The 18755-nt window shown below is 51.5% G+C and overlaps 1 long non-coding RNA gene across 1 annotated transcript in view; it reads left to right on the top strand.

The window, feature by feature from the left end:
- LOC311605146 overlaps positions 1–18755 on the top strand; it is a 69530-nt gene that overhangs the window by 41462 nt on the left and 9313 nt on the right. Inside the window, exon 2 of the long non-coding RNA XR_014781821.1 lies at positions 16631–16775. This is a non-coding gene — a long non-coding RNA (uncharacterized lncRNA). The remainder of the gene's footprint in view (positions 1–16630; positions 16776–18755) is intronic.

The raw sequence follows: 18755 nt of genomic DNA, 5'->3' as shown, positions 1-18755 counted from the left end.
CTGAGGGCCCGTGACAGTGATATGAGACTGACTTTTGCCTTTGGAGGTTCCCTCTGGCTGCTCCATGGAAAGGGAGCTTGAAGGCTGAAAGGAAGAAACCATTAGGAGGGCAAAGGTCATATTTGTTTAGAAATGACGGCTTGACAAGTGTACTGGCAGAGGAGTGGTTGGTGGTAAGTTCTAGAAGATCTCTACTCTGGTTTAAATGTTCCCACTAAAACCGCAGGTCACAATCTCCACTCTCAAGCGTCTTAAGGGTCCATGTGGAGCTGGGTCATGAGAGCTTGGTCCTCACTAATAGATTGTGTTTGTCAGCTTTCTTTTACCTACAAGGAGGGTTTGTTGGGCTCACAGTTTCAGGGGCCAGTGATGAGGCAGAACACTGCGGGTGGTGCATGGTAGAGCAAAGCTGCTCGCCGCATGGCAGTCAAGAAGCGGAGCGAACGGCAGAAGAGCTGGGATGCTAATGGCCCTTTGAGAGCATGACCATAATAGTCGGATGACCTCCTCATTAGGTCCCACCTCTTACAGGGTACTCCCCTACCAATAGCACCATGGCTGGAGACCAAGCCTTTCAGACACCGCCTTTGTGGGAACACTTATCCGAACCATAGCAATGTGTTTCCCTCACAATCAGTCTGTTTAAAAGCCGGTTGAGCCCTCTCTTGGTTGCCCCATGCCACATGGAATGCTATAGAACAGCGATTCTCAGCCTGTGGGCTTGTGACTTCTTTGGAGCTTGAATGACCCTTTCACAGGGGCACCCAAGACCATCAGAAGACACAGGTATTTACATTACAAGTGATAACAGTGGCAAAACTACAGTTATGAAGTAGCAGCAAAAATGATTTTTATGGTTGGGCGTCACCACAACGTGGGGAACTGTATAAAGGGTTGCAGAGTTAGGAAGCTTGCGGACTGCTGTTATAGAGAGAGTGCTTTGCCAGCAACCGTGAGCTGCCCAGCCTTCAGAACTGCAAGCTTAACAAACCTCTCTTCTTAAAAAACAAAACAAAACGCCCAGACTCTGGTGTTCTGCTGTAGCCCCAGAAAACAAACGAAGACAAAGCCCCTAAGGCTTCATAGGCATCTTGGCAGTGACTTCTGGGTTTGGGAGGCCGACTCAGTAAACAGCGACCTATAATTATGGTGAGACGTGAAGTGGGCTGAGAGTGCTTCAGCGACCAAGAGCCTGGGCCAGATTCCCTGCAAATAGGTTTATAAGTCGAAGCAAACCAGGGAAGGCGGGCCTGCAGGCCGGCAGCAGGATGCAGTCTGTAAGGCAGCTAACTCCGCAGACAGCTACTGAGAAGCCTGAGAAGTTGAGCAAAACAGGACCGGTTTTGTCTTGTTTTTCAAAGTGATTTCAGACTGACTGTCCTGGCTAGTTTCATGTGGACAACGCAAGCTCAAGTCCCCTGAGAGGAGAGAGCCTAAATTGAGTGAATGACTCCATAAAATTGGGTTGTAGGCAAACCCATAGGGCATTTTTTTAATTGGTTATTGGTGGAGGAGGGCCCAGCCCACTGTGGGTGGGGCCATCCCTGGGCAGGTGGTCCTGGGTTCTATAAGAAAGCAGACTGAGCAAGCCATAGGGAGCAAGCCAGTGAGCAGCACCCTCCATGGCCTCTGCATCCGCTGCTGCCTCCAGGTTCCTGTCCTGACTTCCTTCAGTGATGAGCGGTGACGTGGAGATGTACACTGAATAAACCCTTTCTTCCCCGGCTTGCTTTCGTCCTGGTGTCTCAGCTCAGCAGTGACCTGGGTAGTTGTTGCATGACGGTATAAGCAATTCCTGGATGTCTTTCATGATCTTTCCCCCACATCGTACATGAGACCAGGCATCGATGCCACCAACTTACATCGTGCTTTGTGCACTTGCATTCCAGTTCTGTCCGGTTGCCCCACTGGTGTCTGTCTGGCCTGGGAGCCCAATGAGCATCAACGGGGCATCCAGCTGCTCTGTCTCCTTGGTCTCTGGGCTGAGGTTGCCCACAGCTGACTCTTTTGAGACTTTAATGCTTCCGAAAAGTATTCACTGGACTGTCCATTGTGAAATGTCCTGTTTTGTTTTGTTTGAGACAGGGTTTCTCTGTGTAGCCCTGGCTGTTCTGGAATTCACTCTGTAGAGCAGGCTGGCTTTGAACTCACAGATCTTCCTGCCTCTGCCTCCCGAGTGCTGGGACTCAAGTCCTGTGCCACCTCCACCACCTGGTTTGTAGAATGTACTTAAATTTGGGTTTGCTGATGTCTGCTTACACTGGACATTTTTGCCTGGGACATCACAGTTTATGTTGATCAATCCCAGAGTCCCAAGGCAGTGGTCCATGAGGTCACGTGTTAGGTTACTGCTGTAGTAACTGGTCACCTGGTTCAGGTGGTGTCTGCCAAGCCTTTCCACTGTGAGGTCACCACCTTCCCAATGCTGTGTTAAGTGTCGCATGATGAGACATTGACATTGTGCAAACATCCTGTTTCTCATCATGTCTCCTCCCACAGATGTTGGTTTCCATTGATGTGTCTTACTTAAAATAATCGTTGCTGTGCTCGTCAAGCGGCGGATACCCGCTTCCACCTCACTTCTATAGTCAGGAAAACCTGTTCCCGCTTATTCACTCATGTGTTCATTCACCCACTAATCCTTAATTCTCACGCAGCTGTCCCTGATGGCCACAGGAGAGAGGAGTGCCTCCAGGGTCTGTAGGGGACACGAAAGTCCTTGGGGTCGCCAAGTTCCTTATATGAAATGGTCTGGCATGTGAATATAACCCACGCATTCCACAGTTCAAGGCCTTCCCGGAGCGCCTATAATGCCTAATACAACGTAAATGCTACGGAAATTGTTGTTGGGTGCATTGTTTAGGGGATGAAAGAAATAACTCTTCAGTGCAGATGGGATTTTTGAAGCAGTTTTGGTTTGCAGTCGGTAGGACCCACAAATAGAGGGTCTGGGTCCTTTCCTGAAGCAATGCTGTGAATTATTTTATCTGTACCGTTATAATGTGCTGTGGTTTTTATGCTGTCACTCAAACTATCTAGTTCCTGTCCATACTTACAGAGGCTCCAATCCATGGCTGTTTGGCACATTGCTTTGGGGCCACGGCCAGGGGCACAGTGTGGCAGGGCCCTTCAACTCTTGCCTGGGAAGGAAAAGGAAGAAGAGGAGAAAGAAGTGGAGTCCCCAGTATCCCCCACAAAGACATGCCTCCAATGACTAGAAGACCTCTCTAGGCCCCCTCACCTCTGACAGGTTCCACAATGCTTCCAAAGGTGCCATTTTTAGGGAGCGAGCCTTTACCACATTTGGGAGACCATTACCAAATGATTGCATTAAATGCCTGGTTTCTCTTATACAACAGAAAGTCTGAAGTACAGGGCAGGGCTCCTGTAGCAGCCTCCACCATGCGTTCCGCTGCCCAGGCTCCTTCCACCTTTCTGTCCTCCCTGACTTTAAGATGTGCGTGTCTTCTATTTCCACGGTTGCCATATGGTCATGGCATGGCCACTAAGGCTCAGACAGACATCATATGGTCATGGCATGGCCACCAAGGCTCAGACAGACATCATATGGTCATGGCATGGCCACCAAGGCTCAGACAGACATCATATAGTCATGGCATGGCCACCAAGACTCACACATCATATGGTCATGGCATGGCCACCAAGGCTCAGACAGACATCATATGGTCATGGCATGGTCACCAAGGCTCAGTCAGACATCATATGGTCATGGCATGGCCACCAAGGCTCACACATCATATGGTCATGGAATGGCCACCAAGGCTCACACATCATATGGTCATGGCATGGCCACCAAGACACACATCATATGGTCATGGCATGGCCACCAAGGCTCACACATCATATCCTCCTTCCAGACCAGAAATGGAGAAGGAAAGTAGGAGGCAAAGGTGCTTGCCAGCTGAGCCTCCTTAGCGTCATCCACACGTGTGCCTGCCCACCACAAGAAGGCACCAGATCTCATTACAGGTGGTTGTGAGCCACCATGTGGTTGCTGGGAATTGAACACAGGACCTTCAGAAGAGGAGACGTTGCTCTTAACCTCTGAGCCATCTCTCCAGCCCCCACATGGGTCTACTTTCATTTCACTGACCACACCAGCCCAGTGGCCTAGGAGCATCCTACCTGCAAGTGAGTCTGGGAAATGTAGTTCCTCAGCCAGGTGCATTGCTCCCTAAAGTAAACAAAGGGAATCTCTAACAAGAAGTAGATAAGATGGCTATGTGTTGGACCTATTGGGATAGTGTGGCCGTACACTCTATCACCGTTGAGATAATGGATAGAGTTTATGGATGAGATAGGCACCTAGAGGAGTCACTCACCACTAGCCACACCCCTTATTAAGCGCTATGCAGTCTGGGAAGGGCAGGCTACTCAACTGAGGAAGCAAATCCAGTTTCCATTTTAGAGAAAAAGAAACCTAAAGCCACGCAGTGACTCACCTGGGATCACCATTAGAGTCCATAGTTCATTATCCCAGGTACTAGGCGTCCTCCTGCCTGCCAGCGCCACCTGCCCCGCTGGGCCTGCTGCTTAGATGGGGAGCTCAGAACTCCGCCGCCGTGACCTGACCCAGTCTCCTCAAAACAGTGTCAGTGGCTCAGAGCGGGAATTTATAAACAGCGAGAACTTACTTAGGGTTTAAGAACTTAATCCGTTTTATACCTTAAAAAATCAGATGTCAAGTGAAAAATGGAAGGGGACATTTTCAGAAGTTAAGAGAGCTTTTTCACTGGAGACCCCAGATGCAGGGCAACCAAGGGGTCGGGCAGGAAAGCAGGCCATTGCTTAGAAGCTGGTCCTTCTGCTTCTCCAAGGCTGCTGCTGGCCCCTTCTGCTCGCTCTGGGAGGCCCCGGTGAATGGAAGTAGATGCGTGAGAAGCAAACTGCTCCTCTGAGTCCTGGATACATCCTTGCCCAGGGCCGGTGCCCGGCAGCCGAACTCTAGTTGTCCTGTGGCCGGGGCCACATCCTCACCCAAGGGCCCCTCAGAGAGAAAGGTCCATGTATGCCTGGGGCTCAACCACACACTTTTAAATCCTCAAAGTGGAGGACCGCCTAAGGCCTCAGGGGTTGGACTGCTCTGTGGCCTGGCAGCTGCTGTGACTGAGCGCCCCCTTTGGGCAGAATCTAGGACCGCAGCCCAATGTGATTGAGGTCAGCTATAAATGCGGCCCAACACAGAACTGCCGACTTACTTAAAACCCTATGAGGGATTCCTGCCAAACTTTTTGTGACTTAGCTGTGTAGCTCTGAGCACAAACCTTGTAGATGACAACATCACATTGCAATATCAAAAGTCTGATCATCCCTGGATGTCACTGGCCTGAGGCAGGAACTGTAACACCGCAGACTCTTAGATCTACGTCTGAAAACTGAAGTAACTGATCCTGTCTTGCACAGAGACTCTGGGTCCTAACACAGCACCAACACTGGGGTGGTGACATAAGCCTGTAATGCCAGTGCTTGGAGACACTGAGGCAGTAGGATTGCTGTGAGTTCAAGGCCAGGCTAGACTAGGTAGGAAGCCTAGGGCCATATAGCCAGACTCAGTTTCAAAAACAAAAAGCAACATATAGTTTCCCAGCACACTAACTTCACTGCTTTCGTTACTGTTGTGGTAGATAATGGTGTCATTGCAGTGGAGCGCCACAAACAGCGCGGTTTGGCAGGGAGGAGGACTGAACACAGTCATTTCTGTCTCAGGATAAATCGGAGCCATCCTGGCCTCAGGTGAGCTTAGTATGGCTAAAACATGAAATGGAGGGACCTGTGCTGCAGCACTGTCTGAGCGGGCGCAGGGGCCCCAGACCCTGCATCCCGTTTTGACATACAGATGAGAAGTGGAGTGAAAACACAGCTGGGGGCCAGCGAAATGGCTCAGCCGGCCAAGGCGCTCGCTGCCGAGCCTGGTGACCTGAGTTCAGCCCATGGGACTCACACTGGGGAAAGAGATATGCAACTTTCATAAGTTATTCTCCTGCCTTCATGCATATGCACACACACATACATATGTGCACACATATATACACATACACACATACACATGCACACATACATGTGCACATACACATGCACATACATACATACACACATGCATATACAATATTTTTTAAAAAGAAGAAAAACAAAAACTCCAACTGATCCATTGGTGTCACCTGGGAGTTTCCTAAACCCCTGAAAATGTACTTTTTTAACTCATAAATTAACTTTTTAAAGTGTTAAGCTTAGTCAGGTGTGGTGGTGCGAGCCTTTTATCCCAGCACTGTGGAGTCAGAGGCAGGAGGGTCTCCTAAGAGTTCTAGGGCTGCCTGGTCTACACAGTAAGATCCTTCTGCTCCGGTGAGGAGGTGCTACAGGTCTGCTGGGCCATCTCTGCTTCCTGTGTAGCTGTTTTTCTGTCATCATCGCTCTGGCCCTATACTTACCTATCCCGGGTGCCATCTTGGTTTTCTTTTTGTTTTTCTGCATTTTCCCTCACCCTCAGGCATTCCTGTTGAACTCCCCCTGCCCTTTCTGAGCCTTCCTTGAAGAGGTCTCACCTCAGCACTTCTGTTTTGGTTGGGTTTGGGTTTGGGTTTTTGAGACAGGGTCTTTCTCTCTACATAGCCTGGCTATTCTGGAATTTACTAGGTAGACCAGGCTGGCCTTGAACTCACGGAGATGTGCTTGCCTCTGCCTCCCTGGTGCCTCTCAGGTGTGGGTGCGCCACCGTGCCTGGTGTCTTACCACTTCTAATCTGCTCTGGAGTTGAGACCAGACACAAAAGCTTTTAGCTTATCTCAGGGATAAGTGTTATAATATACAGGCGCGGCACAATCTCCTTCAAAACTACCATTCCATCTGCTCTACAATTCTGTGAGACAGAAATCGCCTTCTCTATTTCTAACTCAGGGGACCGAGGCTCAGAGAGTCTGAACCGTTATCTGAAGCCACACAGCACAGGGCAGGCCCACCTCCTGGGAGGCTGGGTGCCTGGTTCCACACTTGTTGTGAGTCTTTGCTCTAAAATGAAAACTTAGGGGAAGGAAAAGGCCCAGTCACATGAGTGGAGTTCATCATGATGACACAGGTCCTGCCTGTGTTTGGCTCTCTGCTGTGACTCCCAGCTCCGTGGAGAGCTCCCCTCACACTCAGGCCAGGTCATGTGATTCGCTTTGCCCATGAGCCAGCATTTCTCTGTGTGACATCACACTATGGCTGCTGATTGCCCAGGTGTTTCATGGCCTCCTGGGGCCTGTCCGGAAATTGCATCATTTCTGTTGCTTGGCTTTTAAGCTGTTTGTCTTTGGTTAATATTAATCTGGAATAGGGTCTAGAAATGTTGTCAGGGAAACCAGACAGCAAACACACTTACTGGGCCCTCAGGTGAATCATTTCATAGGCCTGTAGACGACCAGGGCTGGGCCGGATCAGCAGAGAAAGAGGCTGGCACAGTGACTTCCTCACTGCACGACCTCCTCACCTCTTAGCAGACAGGAAAACCATTCTCCAAGCCACAGGCCAAAGCTTGGGGCCAGGTGGGCTTGTGAAAGAGCATATTGCCCATGGCTCTGCAGGGCTCAAGCCTTTGTGTGCACAGAATTCCCCAGGGGCTCAGGAGGACACAACTTGGTGACCCTCGCGGTGTCCAAGTTTACCAATCGGTAGGTTTAAGATGGGGTCAGAGAAACCACAAGACTTCTAGTAACTTCTCAGGTATTGTGACCTATGACCCGGCTTGTTCACACTCCTGTGTGTGCCATCCCTCACCACTCCTGAGCACTGGCCCTTGTGATGTGCGGGACAAGGGGAGGAGTGGCCTCCAGCGTGGTTCTGATCTGCTGTGGGTCTTTGGCTCTGGAGCGCTCATTGAACGTGAACTTGGGCAAGCGCCAGCCTTCCCTCTGAGTTTTGCCATCACATGACTAGAAATGAATGCTCCCAACATGAGCTGCTCAATACTTGAGTGTCACTATCTGCCCAGGACCCTCCAGCAACCCCCTTGCTTGTGGGCTTGCGTGCAGCTCTGTGTGGCCTGAAGGCGGCGGGAGCCTCGCCTGGCCTCTCTCCCCATTCACACTGGGCCTCCAGCTGTACTCACCTGTGGGGTTTCTCAACACCCCTTGTTCTCTCTGGCGCGTGACCTCCTCCTCGTGCAACACACACCATAATAATTAACAAGAACAACAACCCCCAAGTGTGCTGGAGCTGGGGAGACGGCTCAGGGAGAACCCGAGCGTGGATCTCCAGCACTCACACAGACACCCCAGCATGGGGGACCCCCAGATCCAGCTGGCAAGCTAGAGTGGCTGGGTCAGTGAGCTCTGAGCTCCAGCGGGAGACCTTACCTCAGTATATAAGGCGGAGCCCAGCTGAGGAAGGCAGTCAACATTAACCTTCTCTGGCTTCCGCACATGCACACACATGCAGCCGGGCACACACACTACACATGCACACGCATGCAGGAAAGTGTGTAGCATCGTTATGTGAAGTGGGATAAACTCACTGGTTGCAACACAAGTGTGACGTCACTGAACATGGAGGAAGAGGCAGAGCCATGCTGCAGGACGGGAAGAGTCCAATCCCAGGAGAAGAAGTATGCCAGCAGAGTAACATGAGGGGACTGTCACTAGCCAGAAGTCTTGGGATGAATGCCGAGGGACAGGTGGAGAGGGCTGTGGGGTGGGGTGGGGAGGGGTGCATACGGGAGAGGGTAGTAAGGGAATATCTACACGGCGGCTATGGCGGCCACAGCAAGAGGGCCAGGATGGCGGCCATGGGAAAGGATGAGGGAAGGTCTGAGTTGCCACCTGCTGCTCCCTCTGCACTGGCAGTAGGTCTGTCTAGACATCAAGAGTGGCTTTAAATCTGGAATCATGTTGACACTTTAGGAAAGAGGAGGCATTTGGGAAGCATGTGGTGAGGAGCTTGGGCGCGCTACTTACTTAGACAAGGCTGGCACATCGGTGTGAAGCTGCTGTGGAAATTTCCATAGTATATTGTGTATCGGAACACTGCATACTGTAATAAATGTGCACAATTGTTATTTATGAACTAGTAGTGATAAAAGATGCCTATGCCAGCCGGGTGTGGTGGCACACGCCTGTGATCCCAGCAGAGGCAGGAGGATCTGTGTGAGTTGGAGGCCAGCCTGGTCTACAAATAGTGTCCAGAGCAGCCAGGACTACACAGAGAAACCTTTCTTGAAAAAAAAAAAAAGGTGCCCAAGCCATTGCCTTCCTCAGATGTTATGTGTAAGAGTGTTTCCTGTGTGTATGTATGTGCACTGTGTTCACGCCTGGTGCCCTGGGGATTTAGAAGATGTCAGATTCCCTGGAACTGGAGTTAGGAGTGATTGTGTGACTCCACGTGGGTGCTGGCAGCTGAACCCAGGTCCTCTGTAAGAGCAGCCCGTGTTCTTAGCCACCGGGTTTCTCCCCAGCCCCAAGATGGTTGATTTTACTTTATTTTATTGAGACAGGGTTTCTCTGTGTAGCCTTGGCTGTCCTGGACTCCCTTTGTGTAGACCAGTCTGGCCTCAAACTCACAGCCATCTGCCTGCCTCTGCCTCCCTGAGTGCTAGGATTAAAGGTGTGTGCCACCACCCCCGGCTAGCCCCAAGATGGTTAGTTTTAAATGTCAACTTGACCCAACGTGTAGAATCACCTAGGGAGGGAGTCTTGATTGACGAATTGGCCTGTGGGGTGTCTGTGAGGATTGTCTTGACTGTTGGTGAGGTGGGAAGATCTGCCCTGAGGGAGAGAGGCGTCATTGTGTAGGCTGGACCCTGCACTGTGAGAGAGAACTATCCAAGGGGAAGCTGAAGAGGTAGCTCAGCCATTAAGTATTGTCTGCTCTTCCAGAGGTCATGGGAGCCATGCTTGAGTGGGCGCAGAGACACACTTCCAGGCAAAACACTATAAAATAGTAACACATTAGGAGCGCGAGCCGCAGGCAGGCATGCTCACTGCTCTATACAGTGGATGTGGGAAATGACTGACCCAGAACCAGAACCCAGAAAAACACTTCTGCCCTAAATTACTTCTGGCCAGGATGTCTTGTCACAGCCAGAGAGGAAGCTAAGTCAAGGGAAGAGGGAAGGTGAAGACTCAGGACCAAAAAGCATCAGGCAGAGGATGCCATGGCCAGGGCAGCCCCACATGTGCCAGAGAGTGCAGTACCACACGCAGTACCACACTCAGTTCAGGCGTGTTGGTCTGAGTCACTACACAGAACCCTGCCCCCTTCCAGAATGCTCAACAGCTCTGCCTGGATGCCTTCCCTGGCTCCCTGACAGGACTTTTCCATGAGTGTCCTGCCCTGGAGCTTCCTGCGCATGGGCCCCAGCAGTCCTGCCCCTTCCTGCCCCCTCTCCATAGAGCCCAGGACAGGATCCGTATTATACACAGGCTACAGGTGCAGCCACGGATGTTCGGGTCCCTGGACTGGATTCTTAAGGTCCCATCTCTTGTAAGAAATCCCACTCCTTCCTAGTGGAGTTTGGGTAAGATCTGCCACTCCCGTCCTTCTGAGTTTGGATAAGCTCTGGCTGTTTCCCTAGCCTGCTCCGAGCAGGTGAGACGCCTTGGATCCTGGGTAACAGGACAGGAAAAGATCATTGTGACCCTGGTGTGCCCAGGCCCACCTGTCCAGAGGCTCCGTGTTACCCAGTGTTTTCTAGTTCCCATGGTGACCAAAGCACAGGGCTGGATTTGTTATTGTTCCTGGGAAGAAAAGGGAAGGGCTGAGTTTGAGGACTGACGTCCATCTGCCCATGGGCAGCTGAGTCACCCTGCCATGGTCTGGCAACCCCATGGAGTCACTTCCCTATGGTCTAATGCCTCCACTGGCTTCCCTCTGCCCATGCTGGTCTGTAAGCATGTGAACCGGGTCCTCGTGAGCACTGAGTTTGCCCTCTGTCCTGTTGGTGGCTAGCAGAGTGGGGAAGGACTCTAGTGATGGGGCGCCATTCTCCCAGGGAGTAAGAGCTGGGGGCAGGTAGAGACCCCATCCTTGCAGCACGGTTCAGCCGCACACTCACAGACATCTCTGAGGCTTCCTGCTACTCGGCTTATCTGACCTTGGCCATGAACCCGTCATTTTCTGGCATGTGGTCTGCCCAGAAGATCAGGAGCCACCTGCAAACACCACTGACACGTGCATTTAGGATTAAGTTTCTAACACATTTTTCCTCTGGGGCGGCGGGACATATTCAGACCACAGCCACTTCCTCCGGTCTCCGCGAGAGCGGCAATGAGAATTCTCCACTGCACAGACATGGAAAAGAGGAGAAAGAGAGATTCCTCAGGCCCACCGGGGTGGTGACAACAGGAGACAGAACGCCCTGGGATGCTGCTGGGCCACAGCTGCTTCCCAGGTCGGCTAGCTCGCTAGCTCTCAGGCTGTGCTGGCCACTGCCTTCCCCAACCAGACAAGGTTGTGATGGGTAAATGCAGCCATCCACTAGTGACTGCTCACCCTGAGAGGTCAAGCCAACCTTGTGGTATGCACACGGGTTTCAGTGAGACTGTACATCTAACCAACCTGGGTTTTCTGAGCCTACAAAGTAGAAAAATAGCCAAAGGGCCTGGATAAGTGACTGCAGCGGGACCCACCCCTGTGGAACCTTCTTGGGGGAAATCCAGACGGGACACCAGAGGGAGCCACATCCTTCAGCCAGAGGGGTGCATGCTGACCTCTGCCGTACGCTCCTGCCCTCCGCAGAGCTGGTCTGAAAGCAGAACCTTCTTCCCTGAGGATGAAAACCAAGAAGGCTAGTCATAGAATTGTTTCAATGGGTGAGATGTGTTTATCTGTAAACACTTACAAAGAATAAAACAGGTACCAGAAGGCCTTGCCCGGTGGGCACCTGTTAGTTCATCAGTCTCTGGCGTGTGTGTGTGTGTGTGTGTGTGTGTGTGTGTGTGTGTGTGTGTGTGTGTGTGTATACACATCAGATTTTATTTTTATTTTATATGTGTATGATATATGTGCAGTGCCCAAGGAGGCCAGGAGAGGGTGATTGTGAGCTGCCGTTTAGGTTTAGAGACTCAAACCTGGGTCCCAAGCACTGTCTCTGGGAGCCTCCAGGCAGTGCATTCTAATCAGAGCATTTAGTATGGAGTGTTACACAGCTGTGGGTGGGGCTTAACTGTCCTCCCTCCACCCCCTAAGGCTTGAAGGTGAGCAGGCTGGATCCCAGAGTGTTGTGAAGTGAGCTCTGACAATCAGCTGTCAGCCTAAGCCAAGCTAAGCGTCCAACAAGGGAGTAAATCCTGCCCCCTTTCCTTCCCTCCTGAGTCTCACCAGGCTGCCCATAGCTAAACCTGAAGAGGACCCAGTGCACCAGAGCCAAGGCCTGAGAGGAAAGCATCTACCACATAATTAGTACCCAAGATGCCACCCAGAGCCTTGGTTAGTGACACTTAAAAACCTGTATCCCAAGAGCACTTGGGAGGCAGAGGCAGGCAGATTGCTGTGAGTTCGAGGCCAGCCTGGTCTACAAAGAGTCCAGGACAGCCAAGGCTACCAAAAACAAATAAACAAAAAGCCAAAACAAACATACAAACAAACAAACAAACAACCCCCCCCAAATCTGTATTCCAGCTGGGCCTGGGGGTGAATGCCTCAGAGGCAGGTGGGTCTCTGTGAGTTCAAGGCCAGCCTGCTCTACATACTGAGTTTCAGAACAGCCAGGGCTATGTAGAGAGACCCTGTCTCAGACTAAACAAACACCTGTACCTCTGCCATTGTGTGACACCAAAACTGCTGGAGAGACCCAGAGCCTTCAGTGCCCCCAGGCCAGCATCAGGCACCTTGTGCTCTGGCCACACTCCTCGGACAAGGCTGACAGTCAACTGCACCAGTTGCCCTTGTCCGCCAGGCTGTGGGCGGAGGGTCAGAGCTCAGTGACAGAGGAGCCTGTGTGGGTGAGAGGAGCAAAGAGGCCTGTGGTCACAGCACCCACACACAGTTGCCCAGACAAAGGGCAGAGTTCTAATTTGGGCTCCCAGTAGGAGCAGGAGAAACCATACTCTTGTTTTCTGCACACTTGTGGGGGCTTGCTCATCCCTGGTACTGGGGCGTTGTCCTGGGCTCCCACGAAACTGTCTCTAACCTCATGTCCACTGCCCACACAACTGATCACTGAGCCCATCATAGCTTGGTCACATGCACACTCCTTAACCCAGCATGACCAGGATCCTGACACCATGGCTGGGCCCTACCATGTGCTGGTGAGAGAAGTTTAGCTCATCAGGTGGCCCATCCACAGAGGGGGTGGAAAGTCCACGGTGCTTCCGGACAGCCAGGCCCAGTTCTCAAAACAGACTCTCCCTGAAAGGAAATTAAAGACTTCAAATGACTAAAAAGCTTTTGTGAGCAGAGAAATCTCATTGTAGTCTTCCTATTTCCTCGGGAGGCAGCCGCACCCGAGCCTGGGCTCCTCCAGGTTCCCCGCCTCTGCTAGGTCGGTCGGGAGTGGCTAAGGTGGACTGGTGCTGCCCTCTCTTGGCTTTTGTCTGCCATGCTTCCGCCCCTGGTATGGACTGGGACAGAGCTTAGCGCACCTCGCTGATGTGGCTCCTGGACCTTGCTCTTTCCTGCATCCAAACCTCGCTAACGTTCCAGGGGCTTGGCTTACCAGCTCACCAGCTGGCAAGGTACAGAAAAGAAGACAGCACAGGCAAGCCGGTTTCAGCTGCTGCACCCTGCCTGGCCACCAGAGTTTGATCCCTTGGGGCCTAGATGGTTGAAGAGAACCAACTCCCAAAGTTGTCCTCTGTTCTCCACACGCATACCACTTATTTATGCCACCAACCTGACGTCAGTCCTTGGCAAATCCCAGGCTAATGAGAGACCCTGTCTCAATAAAACAAGACAAATGAGTCCAAAGAAACACCTGAGGTTTGTCGTCTGGCCTCCACATGTATATATGTGCACATACATGTGTGCACCTGAACACACACACACACACACACACACACACACACACACACACACACACACAGGAAAAAGCAGGTGTCTTCTTTTACAGATTACTCTATGGCCAGATATGCGGGGTCCAGCGCAACGTTCCACGCCAGCTGTGTGTTATACCTGTTCTAGGGATTGAACCCAGGATCTGTACACTGGGCAAGAACTCTACCAGAGAGATACATCCTCCTGTAATTTTTTAAAATTAAATTTTTTATTTTTTATTATTATTATTATTATTATTATTATTATTATTATTATTATTATTTTGCTCAGCAGTGTTGGCACACACCTGTAATCCCAGCACTTAGGAGGCAGAGACAGGTGGATCTCTGTGAGTTTGAGGCTAGCCTGGTCTACAAATCCAGTCTAGGACAGCCAGTTACGCAGAGAAACCCTGTCTTGAAAAACAAACAAACAAAAAACCAACCCCCTCCAAAAAAGATTTTATTTTTATGTGTATGGGTGTTTTGTGTGCACCGTGTAGTCACAGTGCCTGAGGCCAGAAGGGGGTGTTGAATCTCCCAGATTTGAAGTTCCAGGCAGCTGTGAGCCACCCAGTATGAGTGCAAGGAACTGAACTCAGGTCCTCTGCAAGAGCTCTTAACCTCTGAGCCATCTCTCCAGTTTGTCCAGGTAATTTTGTACTTGGCAATCCTCCTAACTCAAGGTAATCCAGAGTAGCTGGGATTACAGGCCTGTACCACCGAGATTAGCTCAATTTGGTCATGGGTGATGCTACCTAGAATTAGGGAGACCCCTCAGGTTAAGGCCACAGATCCCGTGACCCCATCTTCACTGCGGTCCATTTTCCTTTCCCTGTGGAGACTTCCTGTGATTGTTTTCCTGCCCCAGCCTTCTCCTTTTGGATGGCAGCATCCAAGCAGCGCATCCTGATTCCGTTGGGCGGATCCTGGTGACCCCAGGGGACAAACACCTGGTAGATGATCAGTCAAGACCATACTTGCCTGTCGTTACTCACTCTCCCCAGAAAACCGATGGGGGTCCAGTGGTTTCCTGATCTGTGAGCTCCTTGGTGGGGTCCACCACAGAAGGTCACCTGCAGAGGACGCAGGAGAGCCTTGCAGAGGACATCTGCTGACTTTGTTTGCTTGTGTTTGGTTCCTCCCTGTGTGGCTTGTCCCTGAGGGCGTCTTACAGGAGCCCCTGTCTGTCCCAGGCTTAACCCAGGGCCTGCTTATGTTTCAAACCTTGGCTCAGGCCCCAGCTTCCTTCGGCATGGGGCCGAGAGTCCAATAAGCAGTATTGTTGTCACAGCAACAGTGGCATGGGTCCCTGATCAAATAGGGTGGCTGTGAGTTTCCAGCTGCCTGGCCTCCCGCTGGTGTTGTACAGAAGGACATTGAGGTTCTACACTAAGTCCAGCAAAATGAAGTCACTTGTGTGAAGAGCCGCACAACTGAACAGAGACCAAGGAAGCAGGAAACCCCTACAGACCGGATCACCTCACGACAGGAGTGTCACAGCAGCTCACCAGACAGAGTCCCTCAGAGCTGGTGGCCTGCTTTACCCTGGACTGATGACGCAATCGCCTTGCTGTTACTCTGTCTCTTGTTCCTGCTCCAGCTGTGTTACAGAACCACACTGCTAAGTGCAGGGCCCTCTATTTGGGCAGATACTGCCCGGCTGATGAATCATTAAAGAAAGCCAATTAGGCCTGTCAAGTACATTCCTTGAAATTTTGTTTTTAACCAGTTCCCTGGCTAGGGAAGTAACCCAGGTGAGGAAGGTGGGGGCTTAGATGACATCATCAGATGGTGCCATCTTAAAGGTATCCTGTCCTGTTCTTTCTAACCCAGTGCGCTTTCTGAAGGATGCAGATTTATGCACCTGTTCTCCCAGAACAGGAGTTCTCAGCCTTCCTAGTGCCGTGACCTTTTAATGCTGTCCCTCACGTTGTGGTCACCCCCAACCGTAAAATGATTTTCGTTTTTTGTTTGTTTGGTTTTTTCCGAGACAGGGTTTCTCTGTATGTATCCCTGGCTGTCCTGGACTCGCTTTGTAGACCAGGCTGGCCTCGAACTCATAGGGATCCACCTGCCTCTGCCTCCGGAGTGCTGGGATTATGGGCGTGCGCCACCACGCCGGCCCATAAAGTGATTTTCATTGCTACTTCATAATTGTACTTTTGCTCCTGTTATGAATTGTAATGTAAGTATCTGAGCTGCGGAGTTTCTGATATGTGACCTCTGTGAAGGGGTCATGACGCACAGGCTGAGAGTTGCTGTTCTGGGGTCTTAGATGGCAGTTCCCAGCAGCTGTGTTCTATGGACAAACAAAAAGAGCAAAATGAAAACTATTGGTGTCACCAGTTTCTAATTCACCACAGGTTTTTTTTGTTTGTTTTTGGTTTTACTTTCCTTTTGCAACAAAAGCCAGAGAATTTCCGGTAAGGGGGGTGCTTGATCAACCAGGCCTCGGGAAGAGGAAAGATCAGGGGAGAGCCCTGAGCCAGCCTGAAGTGATCAGACCTGTGTTGAGTTAGGCCACTGAGGTGCTGGGGTTGTGTGCTGTCACTGCAGCATAGGCTACCCAGCCCTGACCAATGACCCTGCCGGAGCCCAAATCTCCAGAATTGCCCTGCTGCCTGAGGTGAGGTGCTTTTATAATGCCATTCTCACCTGTGATTCAGATGGTATGCTGGACTTGAGAGACCTTCTGAAGAGCAACTCTGGACTGCCTCAGATGGGAGACTGTCGTGAGCTGAATGTGCCCTCTACAAAGATCTGGACGGTTACATTACTGGGGGGCAATGCAGTCTCATAGATGTAATTAAGGTAAGGCCCCTGGGTTTAGTCCTCAGCACAAACAAACAAGAGTGACTCAGGAGGTGAGGGCAAGGTCACATGCACACAGAGGGTCTGGAGGGATGCCGGACAGGCAGGCAGGGCGTGCCGTCAGCCCTCAGAGGAGCACCTGGAAATGAAAGGAGGCCAATGGGCCTAGACCGCACTGCAGTTGGCGTGGTGCCATGAGGCCTTCATTTTACACTTCCGGCTTCCGGAAGCTTCATGACCCTCCAGGAGCCCCCAGCTTCCAGAGAGCAACAGGAACTGTGGTAGAGAAAGGGGAGCCCACTAAGCATGGGGTGCAGGCTCTGGTGGAGGGAAGGAACCGAGTTACAAGGTGATAAAGAGGCACTGTGGATTCAGCACCCGGAGGGGGACCTGGCCACTGTGCCAGCTGCGTAGAGTAGCGTATCTGCGAGCCAGGAGCTGGGGGGCGGGGGGTGGGTGATGGGAGTGGGGGGCCCTGAGCATAGCCTCGGAAACAAACTGACTTTAGTTCACGTTGGTGGTTGTACAGGCAACTTGAAAAAAGAGTCCATGGTCTAAACATTGGCCCAAACAGAACAATTCTAATTTGTGTTTTTGACTCAACCACACCCACAAATACACATGGGTATACTTGCACATCCAGTTGTGTGTGTGCCTGCGTGTGCATACACAAGCAAAGAGAAAATTATGAGTGGGTTTGTTTTTTAAGTTTCTATTGATGGTCCATCATTGCTTCATAAACAAGATACTGAAAACACCGATGGTGGGGCTCATGGAACAGTGATATGGAGAGGAAGAAGAGAGATTAAAATGACCGTTAAGGGAGGTAGTGGACTGTGCATACAGCAGCGAAGACGGACGGGCCCAGCCAAGCCCCTCATCCCGACAGTGATGTGTTGGGTGTGTCTGGAGTCACCTAAGCACTCCTCACCCCACTGTCCTCCAGTGGCCATAGAGTTGGGAAGGCTGTCACATGTTCAGCACAATCAGCCCCAGGAGCGTAAGAAAGCAGCACGCTAGGACAGCACTGCGGAGCCGCACAATGGGGCCCCCTAGTGGGCACACATGGGAAGCAAAAGCAACGGGGCAAAAAACAAGGTTCTCTCACCCTGAGGTTGTGGGAGCTGGTGCAGGGCGAGCAAGGGCGTAAGGTTGGGATAAGAGTGTGGAATATGCAGCAGCCAGTGGGAAGCCCTCACGGTTAAGCAACGGTGTTAAATCCTGGAGGGGACTGCAGCCTCTCTGTGCTTGAGCAAGCCTCATTCTGTGGACTGGAGTAAGCGGGGCTGTGGTAGGGAAGCCAGACGTTGCCCCAAACTGAGGCAGCGGGGAAGGGGAAAACACACCCAGTATGTGCTTTGTTCTTCCATCTTTCACTCCTAGCTAACTGACAGTGTGGGATGCTGGAACTGTGAGCTGTGCCCTGGCCCCAGGCTGTTTGCGAACCATTTAGAAGGAAGCTACCTACCTGCCTGCCCACGTATTGCTACTAAAGCATCTTGATGGCCATTTGGAGAGATCGGGGATGACCAGGACAGGGTTTGTAACACTGAGCTTTACAGCATCCTGTGCAAGTTCTGAGGGACACTGCTAGCTAGGAATTTGCCTCAGATGACCACTCACTCCAGGCACCTCCAGAAGTGCAGCTGAACCAGCCAGGATCAAGGGTCGGGGGTAAAGGGTGACGGGCTGGCTGTGAAGACATCCCTTTGCTTTGACAGTTGACAATCCCAGAAAGCGAGTGTCTTAGCAGAAATGGCCTGCAGACCAAGATGGGTCTTAAGTTTTACTTCCTGGGCACCGTCCAGCTGGGAGACCTTTGACTTTGGGAGGGAGTGTTTTGAACTCTACCTTGCTGTCTGAGGTGTGGAGTCCTCGGAGCTCTGCAGCAGCGCTGAGGTCTCGACGCTCTCCTGTGTACCACTATGTTAGCTCCTCTGCAAAATACCCCTAACCCTGAGTAAGGGGAACAGGGCCATG

Source organism: Acomys minous, assembly GCF_964271855.1.
Source record: "Acomys minous genome assembly, chromosome: 1".
NCBI classification, from domain to species: Eukaryota; Metazoa; Chordata; class Mammalia; order Rodentia; family Muridae; genus Acomys; species Acomys minous.
Note: the sequence above shows the minus strand (reverse complement) of the source record. Positions and strands in the feature narration are given on the sequence as shown.